This window comes from Mastigoproctus giganteus, chromosome 6 (genome assembly GCF_048544385.1).
Source record: "Mastigoproctus giganteus isolate SK-2022 chromosome 6, ASM4854438v1, whole genome shotgun sequence".
Classification (NCBI taxonomy): Eukaryota; Metazoa; Arthropoda; class Arachnida; order Uropygi; family Thelyphonidae; genus Mastigoproctus; species Mastigoproctus giganteus.
Window position 1 is genome coordinate 60,501,022 of NC_143580.1, and position 14,456 is coordinate 60,515,477.

The following is a 14,456-nucleotide window of genomic DNA, read 5'->3' on the forward strand; positions in this document are numbered from 1 at the left end:
AGGAAAGTGAAAAGCAGTTGAGACTGACTTAATTTCTTCATCACCTTTTTTTTAAGGTGACTTCATCACCTTAAAAAAAAAATAATAACATTTGTAGTGAAACGTATAAGATATTGCACATGTAGGGCCACAGGTCCAAAATTACATATTTTACACAGCAATGATTTGCTGTGTAAACCTGATCCAGAAGACCTGGATCAGGTCGTAAGAGAGTGACTATGCCTTCCCAAGATCGATATTTGAAACGGCTATGCCTTCGTAATTGCCTTGTTAGTGCTCCTTATCTAAAACTGGACTTTGAGATGGCTTGTGGTGTTGAAACAAGTGCACGACCTATCCAAAGACGGCTTCTGGAATGTGGTCTGCATGCCTATCGGCCGAAGAAGAAGCCTTTGTTGACCCAACAAATGAGGAAGAAGCGACTTGCCTGGGCTAAAACGCATGTTTCATGGACAAATGAGCAATAGGACACCGTCATCTTTTCTGACGAATCGAAATTCAACCTGCATGGCTGGGACGGAAAGCGATATGTCAGAAGACGAAAATCGGAAGCATACCATTCCGACTGCATAACACCGACTGTAAAGTCCCCCTCCCCCACTCCCGGTCAGATGCTCTGGGAATGCATAACAAGCAAAGGGCTGTGGTGAATTCAGTTTATTAACGGAACGGTGAATGAAGAACAGTAATTAACAGTAATTTAGGCATATCGGTTGGAGAATATGCACAATCATGGTATAAATGTTTGGAATAATTGGATCAACTCCAAAATAATACCAATGACACTTCGCCTTCAATATTTGGGGGCTCCGGAGAGTTGAAATGTACATCCAAAATACACAATTTTGCATCAGTTGGGCATCCAAAATCCCACTGAGATTTAAAACTTTGTGTTAAGTATTTGATATTTAAGTATTTGATATTGATGGGGTAAAGAAGTATTACTTCATCAGTGACAAATACTTTTTAAGACAAATTATAAGCTTTTAAACAAAGACTTATAATACACAATTGGAAAAGATAATTGTGTATTATTATAATACACAATAATAATACGGCTAAGCCCAGATGAATAAAGCTACGACTTGAAACATAAGGGTAGCCAAGTTTTCGGCGTTACAGCTCATAATGGGCTGAGCATTTTGCGTGGCAACGTATGGTCTTGAACGTACATCCTCCTTAGTTGCGACCACGCACGGTAACCACAGGGCCATAGACCCATAGTAACATAGTGTATTTTTGACAAGCGGCACAACTCCGTATTTGGATCTCTTGTAAAGTAAGACAGTACTGTCAAGGCCAGGTAGCATATGCTAGTGTATGTTCATGTTTGCTTAGTGTGGGTTACGTTGTTCGTCTGGCCGCTTAGCCTAGAGTCTGTGGAGCACCACAGACCGCTAGTTACCGTGGAGCACCACAGACCGCTAGTTACCGTCACTGGCACTGGGAGCCAGACCAGGTAAGTAAGAAGAGAACTTTGGCTGGCCAACCCTGGGGTTAGTCCGAGCTTCCCAGGGAGGGCCAAAAAAAATTTTTTTTTTTTTTTTTTTTTTTTTGAAATAGGAGAAGGGGTGAGAGACTGAGGAGAAGAAAGAAGGCAAGCAGAAGAAAGAGGGCGAGGTAGAGTGGGCCCTCCCTAAAGGTGGGAGCCCACCCAACCTCAGGAAAAGGAGAAAAGATTGTGAGGTCAAGTGACCTCACAATCACAAAGGATGCCTAATGGCATGACCCTGCATTTCACAAGTCAAATGCCAGTCCCACTCCCGGAAGAGTATTTATGTGAGTTCCTACTTCAGTAGGGAAAAGCAGATATTGTCCTACACCTCGAAGAGAAGAGGTGCCAGTAAGTGAGTGGATCCCACACTGGGCAAGGGCCCAGTGTCAGCAATTAAATCTTCCTCGGCCAAGGGTAACTTATAGGCAATGAGTAGTGTCCCACGCTGGGCAGTGGATTTGGATCATATTCTCAAGTTAGGGGATGAGAGGAGGCACAGGGATTCATGAAGCTCAAGGAATGCTTGGAGTTCTTGTGTCTAATGTAGAAAAGTCCTTTTGGTTTGGTGGGTTTGTAAGAGAATTTCCTTTGTGGATGTCGAGAGATTCCTGTTATGTCAAGATAAAGATTAATATCCTGTTGGTGATTTATTTGATTCCATTCAGGAGCTGTTCTGTGAATTGAATTTTGGGTCCATTATAAGATGGGGGTGTGCTGAACAGTTTGCTGTAGGTGGATTTGACACATTTAAATACAGTCTGGGCAAAAGTAGTGAAGGCCTTGTAGTTGGTTTCGTCAATTATGTAGAAATGTTCCTGCCCATGAGGTATATTTCCAGTTGTGGTAATCAGGAGATTTCTGGGTAAATCATAAAGAGGGCAATTATACATGAGGTGAATCCAGTCTTCGTTGTCACCGCAAGGGCAGAGAGGAGAATCGGTGAGACCCAGGGCATGCAGCTTGGCCCGGAAAAATCCATGACCAGTGAGGAAGAACGAGACGTGACGGCCTGGTGAGTATCGTGGCGGAGGTTTTGGTGCAGTAATCATAACTTGTGGAAGAAATCTTTTAGTTGTTTCACCTTTGGCTGTTTGCTTCCAAGACGTTGCCAAAGCTGGAAGAGCTTAGAGGAAATCTGTTTCATTTCGTTTTTGGATCATTAGCTGGATCAAGTGTTATATCCAGAATGTTGATGGGAATTCCCCTCTTTATGTGGTATGCAAGGCCGTGGCGAATAACCTCCAGGTCCAGAGGAAGAGTATCTGCTAAGACTTGCAGGGCAGGATTACTGACTGTGCAGCAAGCTCTGATCACAGTGAGTATGATATTGTGCTGAACTGTATGTAGCTTTGCTTTATTATATGCACTGATGGCACAACGGAACCATATGCCTACACCATAGCACACAGCTGGTAAGAAGATGGTTTGGTCAAGTAGCATGAGAGTCCTCCTCTTCAAACCCCAGTCTGCCCTGCTAATTCTTATGATCATGGCGGTATAACGATGTATTTTGTTGGATAGGTAATTAAGATGAGGTAAGGATTTTAACCAGGAGTCAAAGGTTACTCCTAGATATTTGAGTTCCGTTTTGAGTTGCAATGTCTACCCAGAGATTTTAATTTGGGATGGTCTTCTTATGTCCAAGGATCCTTTGAGGAGGATAGTCTTCGGTTTTTCTCCAGGTATGACTAACTTGTGGTTGTTTGGCCAATTTCGGAGGATCGTTAAGGCAGGGGAGGCAATTTGCTCAAGCTGAGTTCTAGAATCAGCTTTGATAAGGAGGATGAGGTCATCTGCATAGGCCATGCAGTCCACAGGGCCCAGATCCATAAGAAGAAATTCATCTAGTATTAAGTTCCAAAAGTAGCGCTAAGAACTGAGCCCTGTGGACAGCCTCTAACAACTGGTCGGGAAGTTTTCTGAAAATTTGTTTGAACAGTTACTGAGCGATTGAAGAAGTAGTTCTGGAGACAGCTGTTGAGGTTGAGTGGAATATTGAGTTGATGTAATCTCCTGACAATAGTTGGAAAATTGCAAACTTGTTCAAGACCATAGCTGTGAAGCATATTAAAGAGAGCCCTAGTCTGCAGTGATCGAGAAGATCCTAAATTGGCCAGTTGACAGTTAAAGTTACCCAAAACCATTGCTATGTCAGAAGATTGAATTAGCGGGAAGATAGATTCCAGCGAGTTTTCTATGTACTGAAGGTCACTATTAGTTAAGAGAGGTGGAAAATAAAGTAATCCTAATAAAACTTTTAACTTGCCAAGATGGAGAAGGCAATATAATGATTTAATATTTGTGAAATTTGATGCAATTTCACAAAGTATATGGTTAGAATGTATAATAGCTACTCCGTCTTCACAAGATCCTCTGTCTTTTCTATGGATTATGTAATTCTCATCTATAATCTCCTGATCATCAATATCTATGGAGAGTCAGGTTTCAGTGAGCTGGTAAATGTCATAAATATGTGAGCCTTGAATTGCTCTAAAGTGATTTAGGTTGCTAACTGTACTCCTGCAATTCTGAAGGTAAACACTGAACAGTTGAGATCTGGGGATTCTATGACGAGAGGAGAGCGTAGTATGTGTAGATAGCAGGGCCACTGATTGCTATGCATTTGGAGAAGAGATTTTGGACTCCCTTAGTGGTCTGTCTGTGAAGTGTTTTACTAGAGCCCCCGATGAGAGGGATCTTAGATTCAGCACATTTTTCGTTTGTGATGGAAGGCATGTTATTATAAAAGATGAGTAGGCGGGACACCATGTCTTCGGAGAATGGACATCCACACTGAAACCATATTCTTCTTTAATTAAGTTGATAAGATCTTCAGATTTAGTGGCGGGTCCAAGCCTAGAAACAAAAATTCGGTCTTTAGTGGCAATAATTGTGATATTGTACTTTTGTTTGAGTAATTGAGATTTATTAGTTACATTCTGAGTTGCGTTAGTTATATTCGGAGTTTGGTGCATTTGGGCTGGAAGCTTGGAAGTAGCTTGAGATATAGAGGCTTTAGCATTTTCTGAGGGTTTGTTCTGTTTTGATCTTTTGTGTGGAATTTGAGACTGGCAATCAGAAGCAGGTTTACTCACTTTGGTGTCAGACCTATACACAGGTTTGAAGACCTTATTAGATGTGGCAGCAGTTATTTTTGCAAAAGTTGCCTTAACTGATGTTGAAGAGGATTCCACTTGGTGACTCTGAGCTTGTAAAGTAGAGGTACAAGCAGAAGTGTTCCGCAGAGGAGAGCAGGTAGTGGGAGCGATTCGATTTACATCAGAAGAATCATCTGACAAAGTCCGTTTTTGCCAAACGGACTTTGGCAAAAAATGTTTTTGCTTTGTCATCATCTTTGTCAGATGATGACAACGCAAATAATTTTTTTGCTCTGTTTTTCAACAGAGAAAAAATTGCTCTGTTGAATGATTTGAATCATTAATATTAACTGGCTTTGGCAAATTAATATTTGTAGCAGTAGGATATTGCGGCCGTTGGAACATGAAGATCTGGTCTCAATACTAAAATGCTAAGGGTATCATCAAATGAAGAATTCCTGTTCATTTTGAGAACATTAGTTTCAAGAGTAGGTTCAGAGATTGCAGCAGTAGGAGTATTGAGGCCGGTGGAAAATGAAGATCTGGTCTCAGTGCTAAGGGCATCGTCAAGTAGTGATGAATTCTTGTTCACTTTGAGAACATTAGTTTCAAGAGTAGGGTCAGAGTTCTTCTTAGCTTCCCTTAAGTGGCAAGACAACTGACGTGAGATTTTTAATTTGGACGTTGATGTCAGAAATTTCAGCCTGCTGATTATTTAATATTGTTTTTACGCGAATAGCTGATAATTTCCTTCATTGAGTGTGTGTGAGAATCCAGGGAAATATCAGATTTTGCAGTATGAAGTACACTGAATAGCTCAGTTTGATGGAGGATTTTCTTCATAGTATTGAAGACTAGTTCCTGGAATTTGTTTGATTGTAGAGTAGAAAAGGTTGGATTCTGAGTGTCAATAGGGAAGGAGTTAGCGTTGAGATCTTCTGAGAGCAGAGACACATGTGTTTGAGTTGATGCATCTGAAAGTTGATGACCTCGGAGACTTAAAGCAGAGATATGGAGTCTTCTTCAACATAAGGTTCAGAGTCAATATTTCTGGTGATTGGCATGATGTTTGACGCAAGTGAACTGGAGTAGGACATTTCAACTTTGCTAGCAGAAGAGGAGGGAGGTGCCTCAGGTTCTATGCTGTTTTGCGTTGCAACAGTTATAGGGCTTTTCTGAGAATTTCTGAGTCGACATCTATCACAACAGAATGATTTCCGACGACTTTTATTTAATTTTTTCAGGTCAGAGTGGGTACAGACATTGCATATTAATTGCTTACACTTAATACATTGGATAATGGGGTCAGAGCTGGTGCCACAGATGGTGCAGATGCTAGAATTTTCACAGAAGGTGTATTTGTCATTGAATTAACAGATTGAAATATGTACTCGTACTACATGTTATTGCCAATATTATTACTATTTATTATTGTTTTGTAACTCTATTGTTCGTTCGTTCGTTATTTTCTTAGGAAAATCCCAGAAGAGGTAGTTCAATAGAGCTGAGCATTTTGAATGAATGACATTGTGGTTTTGCAAACAATTGGCATGGTGACCATCCAGCTGCCTTAGTTATCCCACAGTGAAATCCACAGATGGCAGGGGTATACGTAGGAAGGAGAGAGCAGCTATGGAAACTCTAATGCCGGGTCAAGGTCAAGTGTCTGTTGGACACGTGTATAAGTTGAACTAAAAGATAATGGCTGAATGCGCTTGTATAAAGAAGCAGAACGAACATATAGAAATTCATTTAATAATAATTTTTAATTTTCTGTTTATACTCCGGGACGACCAAACGGTCAGAGGAGTTCACAAGATAGATAGAATACAAGAAACAGCATCTTATTCAGTAGTCACGGGCTTGAACCCCGTCACTCAAGGCACGTGTACTTATGCACCCGCGCGCTTGGTCACTAGGCTACGGCGGCCTTGTACTTATCTGTTGTCTGCTCAAATAATAAAGCACTTGCATCTGGCAATCCAAGGGCCTATCTTTATGTGTTAGCAGTAATAGGAACTTAATACTGTGATTTCGGCAAACATGCTGAAATTTTATCCAAAAAACAGGCAAAGAGCACATAATTAGTACAGTTTATACACAGAATAACGAGGCCTCATGGCCTTAGTTGCCTTGGCGCGAAATCAATTAGCAAACAAATATGTTGTATTGGCGCAATGCAAAACCAAAATCTGTACAGAAGTTACTTTTTACTTCAACTACGGAAATCCGGAGGATTTCCATAGGTGAAGTATAAAGTAACTTCTGTACAGATTTTGAACTACGGAAATCTGTGGGAGGAGTTAACGTCATTCGAAAACTTCACGTTTTCCTGTAATAGATTGTATTACATAGAAGTGTGAAGGTTTATTCAAGTTACTTTCATGTATTACTTTCGTGTAATACGTGGAAGTCACATGTACAGAATATTTTTTTAAGCTAAAAACTAAACGATTCTTAAATATAAGAGTTTCACTTTTACAATTTAAACAAGGACATGTGAGGGGATATTTTACTCTGTCTGCTATCTCGCTCTTAGTGAATCAGTAAAATAAATAAGCGGAAATTGCATATCTTTTAAAACAAATACAGTATATCCGTTATAAGTCTGTAATGAGCAAACCTTTATTTGCTTTTATTTGGTTGTGGTTTCATAGGACAGCGATTACAGTTTCCGATATTTTTAAAAATTGGAACCTGTGATTCAACTTACGTAGCAGTGACACAGGGCTGCGATTAGTGTTTCTAGATAGTAGAGAAGGGTATAGTGGCATAGTGTTTAGGGTAAGGCGCCACCTATGGTCTCCCAATACTGCGCCATCTATACTCTTGTAAATGCCAGAAATGTGTAGTATTGTGTTGGGTTCTGTTGTTTCTCTGGCCCCTAATGGAACCCTATATTGCCCGCCACCACCACTGGGAGGTGAGCCAGGCTGCCCATCATACTCTGGCTGGCCTCTGTCAGGAAGCTTAGACGACCCCGGCAGAGGCCACGATAAAAAAAAAAAAAAAAAAAAACACTTTTTGTTGAATTAAGTTCATATGGAATAAGAGGGGATGAGGTTAGAATGTGGGGTGAAAGAAAGGTGGACTAATACAGAAGACAGTCCACCATCGATTTAGGCAAAGTGGGGTAGGGAAAGGATTAAAAGTCCCAAGAGCAGGTGCCCATGTACGAACACCATTGGCCAAGTGCTCTGTGCATTGATCCCGCACCCAGTTAAGTGTCAGCAGTGATTCCGCACCCTAAAGTGAGTGTCAGCATGTATCCTACCCATAAAGGGTTTGCAGTATAGTTTTCGTAACACAGATTTACATTTTTCTACCCCCGAAGGGGTTAGCGGGGAGTGGGGAGTGGGGAGTATTCTGGACTGTCCTAGAATACTCTCCACTCCCTGCTAATCCCTAGCAAACTGTTATACAAGAATGGAATTGGTGGTGGTGTGTGTGTGTAGTAAGTTCCAAAGCAACTAAGGTTCCGAGGCGTCAGTACATTGTCTTCTTCGTTCGGTTTGCATGTTTGAATGACGGTGTGGCGTATTTCGAAACTAGTATGCGAACGTTGTTATTCTGGATCCGCATGTCTATGCAGAACTTTATTTTCTTCATTGAAAATATTTAAAAATAAATAAAAGACGGAATGACTGATGCCTGTTCAGACAACTGTGTTTTGATGAGGTGGAGGAATTTTATTTTTAGCCCGTTAATGATTTAAATTGTAATTTTTGAATGTTATTTTTATTAATTTTGTTTATATAAATAAAACGAACTTGTTTGAGACACGTGTTTAATTTTTATGTACTGATATCAAAATTAAACACATTAATTAGTAGAAGAATAACTTCATTAATATTCTTTTGTATTTTATAAAATCATACAATGTAAATAAAATAAAGTAGTATTTAAGATACGTTCTTTTCCCATCTGTTCATTTTAGAACTACGAATACGTCCTGACCCACATGAAGTTTGGTCTGTCATTGGACTACTGAGTTCAGCTGGAGAGTTTGTAGAAGATGGATAATCGACATCAAGGAATCTCACTAATTAATGGTATGGGGAGTTCAAGAATCAGCGCTAGGTAGGTGAAAAGGAAACGTACAAGGGCACTTAATCATCCCACTGTGGCAACAGGTGACGTCAAAGTCACCCGATAAAAAACCTGTTGAGTTTAACCCACTTTTACAATTTCCTCTACTGCTGATCGAGCGACAACTGGTACGATCTTTATTGCCAGCCGCTTCCTGTCAAACAACAGGATAGGGCCTTTGAATATTCAGCTTTGTTGCCATAAAGAGTGGAACGTAACGATCATTAATTGTAGCCATTTAACTTGACCATATTTCCAATGATAAATAAAAGTTTATAGTATTTATGAAGCCATCACTGTGAGTGAGTGCTGATATCTAGATTGCACGCTGAGTGCAATCTAGATATGGGGTGATGGCAAAAAAAAAAAAAAAAAAAAAAAAGTTATTTATTATTGTCAATGTTAAGCAGAAAATCGATATTTTCGATATAGGATTCCGTGATTTATGCTAACAAATATTTTTCTAGGATCCAAAAGAAATTCGAGTACGTTTTTTTGCTTTAGATTTGTCCTATTCAAGAGAGCTGAATTGGAATAAGCTAGTGGGGGGAGAGCTCTTTCTATCTTCACTTGAAGGCACATGATTGTTTGAGCCTATTCATGATGTTTTTCCTAATAATTTTTCAAGGGTAGTAGAAACAGATCGCTTATTATGGATGAGACCAATACAATCATTATAGCAGCTCTTACGTATGGTTGTTTTACACTCTTTTGCCACTTGATTAGGTACACCTACTCTTCATTAACAGCATCACGTGTTTGTACCATACGATATAAAGCAAGCGGGCAGATTCGCAGGGATGCTGTATGCGAGAATGCAAAAGGTTCTTGTAGCATTTTAGGCCCATCAGCAACTTAGGCCATACTGTGCCGTATATAATGTTTCTATAAATTGCGTGTGTTCCCTGGTCGATTTGCTGATTTTGGGACGAAATACCAGAGTTTCAGGGAGAAAAAAAAATTATACGTGCGGTAGATGTTTTTTTTTTTTTTTTGAAACATCCTTAGCTTGGAAGAGGTTAGCGAAATCCAAACCAATCGCCTAATTATCCATTTGATTGTAGCCATTCAAATAGCAGCATCTTTCAAATGGCAGCATCTACACTGAAAGGACAGAATTTATGGGATACTTGGTTCCCGGGCAACGCGACGCTGTCACCCCTCTCGCTAGTGGACGAACCCGCCGCTTGGTAGGTATATAGATACACTGCATAACTGCATTCACGTAGACGGTAATTCGATGTCAGTATGGATAAACGTCGTGAGTTAACCGACTTTGAAAGAAGGATAATGGTGGGCGCCCGACGCATGAGTCTCTCTATCGCGGAGGTGGTGCAGAATTGCACTATCCCCGTTCCACAGTATCAAGAATGTATCATATCAACAAGGAACTGTTCATGCAGGTGGAGTCGGTAATGGTCTGGGACGTGTTCAACTGGTACATGTTGGGAACTCTGGTATGTCTAGATGCATTTCTGAACGGTCCAGGTTACGTGTCCCCATCCTTGCAGACCATCTCTGTTCCTTCATGGTCATCGTGCACACACAGGGCAATAGACTCTTCCAGCTGGACAATGCACCTCCACACAGAGCCGTGGTAACTAGAACATGGTTCGAAGAGCGTTCCGCAGATTTTACCACCATGGAATGGCCTCCCCGTTCACCGGGCATGAACCCAGTGGAGTATCTGTGGGATGCTGTGGAGGTTCGTTCGAGCTTTGGATCCTCCACCCAGGAATTATTATTATTATATTTGTGTCTGTAAATTGCGTGTGTTCTCTGGTGGATTTGTCTGTTTTGCTGGACGAAAAAACCCCAGTTTCTGGGGACAAAATTCTTGCTATCTACGCCTGAGACCGATTAACTGAGCCACAGAGTGAAAAAAGCCCATTAAAGTTCCTCGCGTCATCGAAGGGATTCAAGCCCGGGCCTTTTCCACCCGGTGTGAGGAGGACGGTGAAGATACCAATGTGCTATCAGCGCAGACTCTCCACCCAGGAATTATGGACAGCGGTGGAGCAACCATGGATGGAAATACCTGTGGAACCCTTTCGTGAACTGGTGGACTCAATGCCTCGCTGTGTGAGCCCTTATCCGGGCGAAAGGTGGGTCTATCCGTTACTAGGTAGGTATCCCACTATTTCTGTCTACTCAGTGTACAATAAAATGCCAGCTTCAGGAAATATGATTGTAACAATATGATTGCAAGTATTTGTAATCAAATACTTGTATTGCAATGTTTGATTACAAATACTTGTATTGTTGCAATGTTTGATTACAAATACTTATATTGTTGCAATGTTTGATTACAAATACTTGTATTGTTGCAATGTTTGATTATAAATACTTGTATTGTTGCAATGTTTGATTATAAATACTTGTATTGTTGCAATGTTTGATTACAAGTACTTGTACTGTTGCAATCATACTTGATTGCAACAGTACACACAGAAAAGCATACACAGTATATAGGCATGGGGCTTTAACCTGTCGAAACAAAGTTCACCCTTCTGGTTCAAGATAACATCATCGACGGTCGACTTTGGATGGTGTTGCTGTTAGCAGTTGCACGAATCGGCAAGCCAGCAATGTGACATCCAACAATAATGTCTCTCTCGAAATCAGTCAGTCCGGCTGAGTCTTCAGTGATGTGAACTTGGCTGGCTCATACGCCTTCCTTATACACAGGTCTGAGTCACTTTTTTTATCTGACTGGAAAGTCCAGTGGGCAATGAAAACAGGGACGTCAGGATAATTTTGGAGAGTAATGTAAATAGAATGAAGAAATAAATAAACAACTAAACTGGAAATACTGTAAAATGGTGTGAAAGGATACTTTATTGACTTCTTAAACAAAAACCATTTATTGATCAGAATATATCAGAGAGAGGAAACTGATGATATCGAAACAGATGATCTCATTTGGTTGTGCCTTTTTTCAGGAGCAATTCTCGTGTCCTCTGCGCTTGCCTCCATCTTCTACTAAGTTTAAATAGTGTATGTGCAGAACTTCTACTCCAAGCCGAAGATCTCAATCGAAGGGTTTCTGGCTCGTTTAATGAGAGGGAGGGTGCGGTCACTTTTCTGTGTCGACCTTTCAGTAATTTTTCTTCCAGCCCTGCCCTACATCTACTAATGGAGCTGCTCATCAGGAAAATGTCACTGAAGTACGGCCAGATCACTTCAGTAGTTTCTCCTGGACGCAACACTCCGGTTCTCTTTTTCTATAATTATTGCAACAGTTCTCCAAGAGAAGGAACCATATTTTGGATTAGAAAGTCGACCTCAACACATGTGGTTTTTCCTTGTGAAGGTTACCTTAGCTCTCAGTGATCAGCTGTGTATTTCAACCAGTTCACGTTTCATCCCCACTGACATTTTAGTTTAATTACCAGAGAAGAACGCGTACTCTGCAGCAGTCAGTAGTGCAGTCCAACCGTTTAGACTTCACTTGAAACGTCAGAGTTGCTTTTGTATTAACTCATGTCGCTGTCTGCGAAATGACCACGAAATTTTGTAGACTTAAAACTCCACTCGACAGGATTTCTGAAGAAACAAAACACGGAGGCTGTAGAGTTTCGCTTCATTTTGAACAGTTTATGAATCAATAATTACGAGCTACAGGAATGCTGATGTTGGTGTGACATCAGTTTATTTGTTTAGTTTTTATTAAAGCTGTTACTATTAATGACTGTTTCGTTGTGAAGTGGGGTATAGGGGCACCCCACACTGCACGTTACGACTTTTCTTTCATTAATTCTATTCCTTTCAGATTCGCCTTTGTCCTTTTACGAATTATTTTCAGTCCATTTCTGATTGTCCTTCTAGAACGAACCATCTGCAGCTAATCAAAAACGTACTTGTCAAAATTAAAATAAATAAATAAAAATTATTGTTCTTCGTTATTTTTCCCAAGTAATAGTAAATTCTTTTTTTAAAAAACTTTGCAGCTTGAAGTTAAACTGCCAAATAATTCTTTGCTATTCTAATTAATGGTAATGCAACTAATAATCCTTTGTTTCAAACACATAATTTGTGATCTTGCTTTTTCTTACAACTGCTGATCTATCAAAAACATCTTGCATGCTTTCTCACCGCCATTTCCAGGATAATTCGCTTGAAGGGGAAAGAAAGTGACGAGTAAATATGGTAGTGTTTTTTTCGGTACCTTATTATCTCTGCCAAAATAAATACATCTGATGAGAGAATGCTTACCTATTGGACAGCTCAGTAGGGGTTAATGAGAGGTAGTTCTTCATCTTGGAGTCCATGCTTTAAATATAATTTGCATCTAAGGATTGCGATAAAAGTGTAAGAAGAGCACAAACGTCTGTACTAAATTATGTCATCTTCTAGAAGTCAACTATATTCACTATTGTGAGCCCTCTTGGGTAGCGCGGTTGGTATAATCATCGTCCTCCCACAGCGAGTAGTCAAGTCCTGAGTTCGAATCCAGTCAATGACGCAAGGAGTTTTTATGGTTCTATTTCACAAAGTCATTGAGTTAGTCTGTGTCGGGCGAAGGTAGCACGGTTTTATCTGACAGAAACTCAGGTTTTGTGTCCAGAAAAACAGCAGATCGACCACAAAACACACGCAATTCACAGACATATTATATACAGTGCAATATGGCCTAAGTTTCTGTATAGTCAAAAATTTGCCCCATCCAAATTTTGATTTTTATGACGGTACCTTCATTTATATCGATCCTCCTCTGATGGACATCTCGGAAGTTTGAAGGAAAATTGTTAGTATTTTCCATGTGTGCTGTACGTTCTCCAACCCATGTGTTCGTGGTTGGATTAGAAGCACGCTAACGACTGGAATGGGCTTTGTTGTTTAATAAAAAGTTTATTAACAAGAACGTAACCCTATGATTCGTTTTGCGTGTTGATTAAATTGGGGGAGTTCAATGGCTGATATTTTGGAGAATTCCTTCGATAATGCACCACCAACTGCTTGTAAACCTGTATTCAAAATGGCTGAAAAGTGTTTTAATTTTTTTGAATTTTTTCAGTCCCACTCTGTAATTTTTATTGTAGAATTTTTTAACCCAAGAACTACATTATAGAAGCACTTTTTTTTCATGTATTTTTTGTGAAGAATTCCACCTTCCTACTGCTGGAGACATTTTATCACTGTCCTAGTGAGACTGTTTTTATTTGCTGATATTCGTGTTGTGCAGATGCCTTATTCAGTCTCTCTGAGAAGAAAATAAACCTCCTTTTTATGAGGGTACTCATTTTTTTCTCTAAAGAAAGGTAGCTGTGTCACCCTGCAAATCAACTATAGAAAGACAACTTTATTTCATCAGTTCGAACTTTTTTCCGTATAAAAAGTTGAAACTTTTCATTGGCATCCATAAGAGAGAAATATATTCTGTTTATGGAGTTTTTACGTTAAACATTTTGAATAATTTTAAGCATTTCTTAAGTTCATTGCATCTGCAACACACATACCTTCTATTAAGAAGAATGAATATATCGGCCACATCTTTTCTGGTAGGACTGTGAGCATTCCCCATTTATGCATAATATCTGTGCTGTATTGAAACTTAAAACATCTCAACAGAAAGGAATGGAAATTTTAGAACATTTTCTTTATATCTATTAATAAAAATCTTTATTTTCCATTTAATAAGCATATAATAACTTCGATTATGCATCTACCGCGCGTAGTCTCTGGTTATTACAGAGCTCAGGTGGCAAATTCTACGAACTAGAATACCTCCAACAGGTGGTGCACAGTGCTGCCATCTGGTAGACAATGAAGAA

At 39.8% G+C, this 14,456-nt stretch overlaps 1 protein-coding gene across 1 annotated transcript in view; it reads left to right on the plus strand.

The window, feature by feature from the left end:
• Positions 1 to 8,654: 8,654 nt before the first annotated feature.
• The window catches only part of LOC150084336 (epoxide hydrolase 1-like), a 148,834-nt gene continuing 143,032 nt past the window's right edge, over positions 8,655 to 14,456 (plus strand). The window contains exon 1 of the mRNA XM_090375978.1: positions 8,655 to 8,673. The gene's annotated coding sequence lies outside the window, so the exon portion shown is untranslated. The remainder of the gene's footprint in view (positions 8,674 to 14,456) is intronic.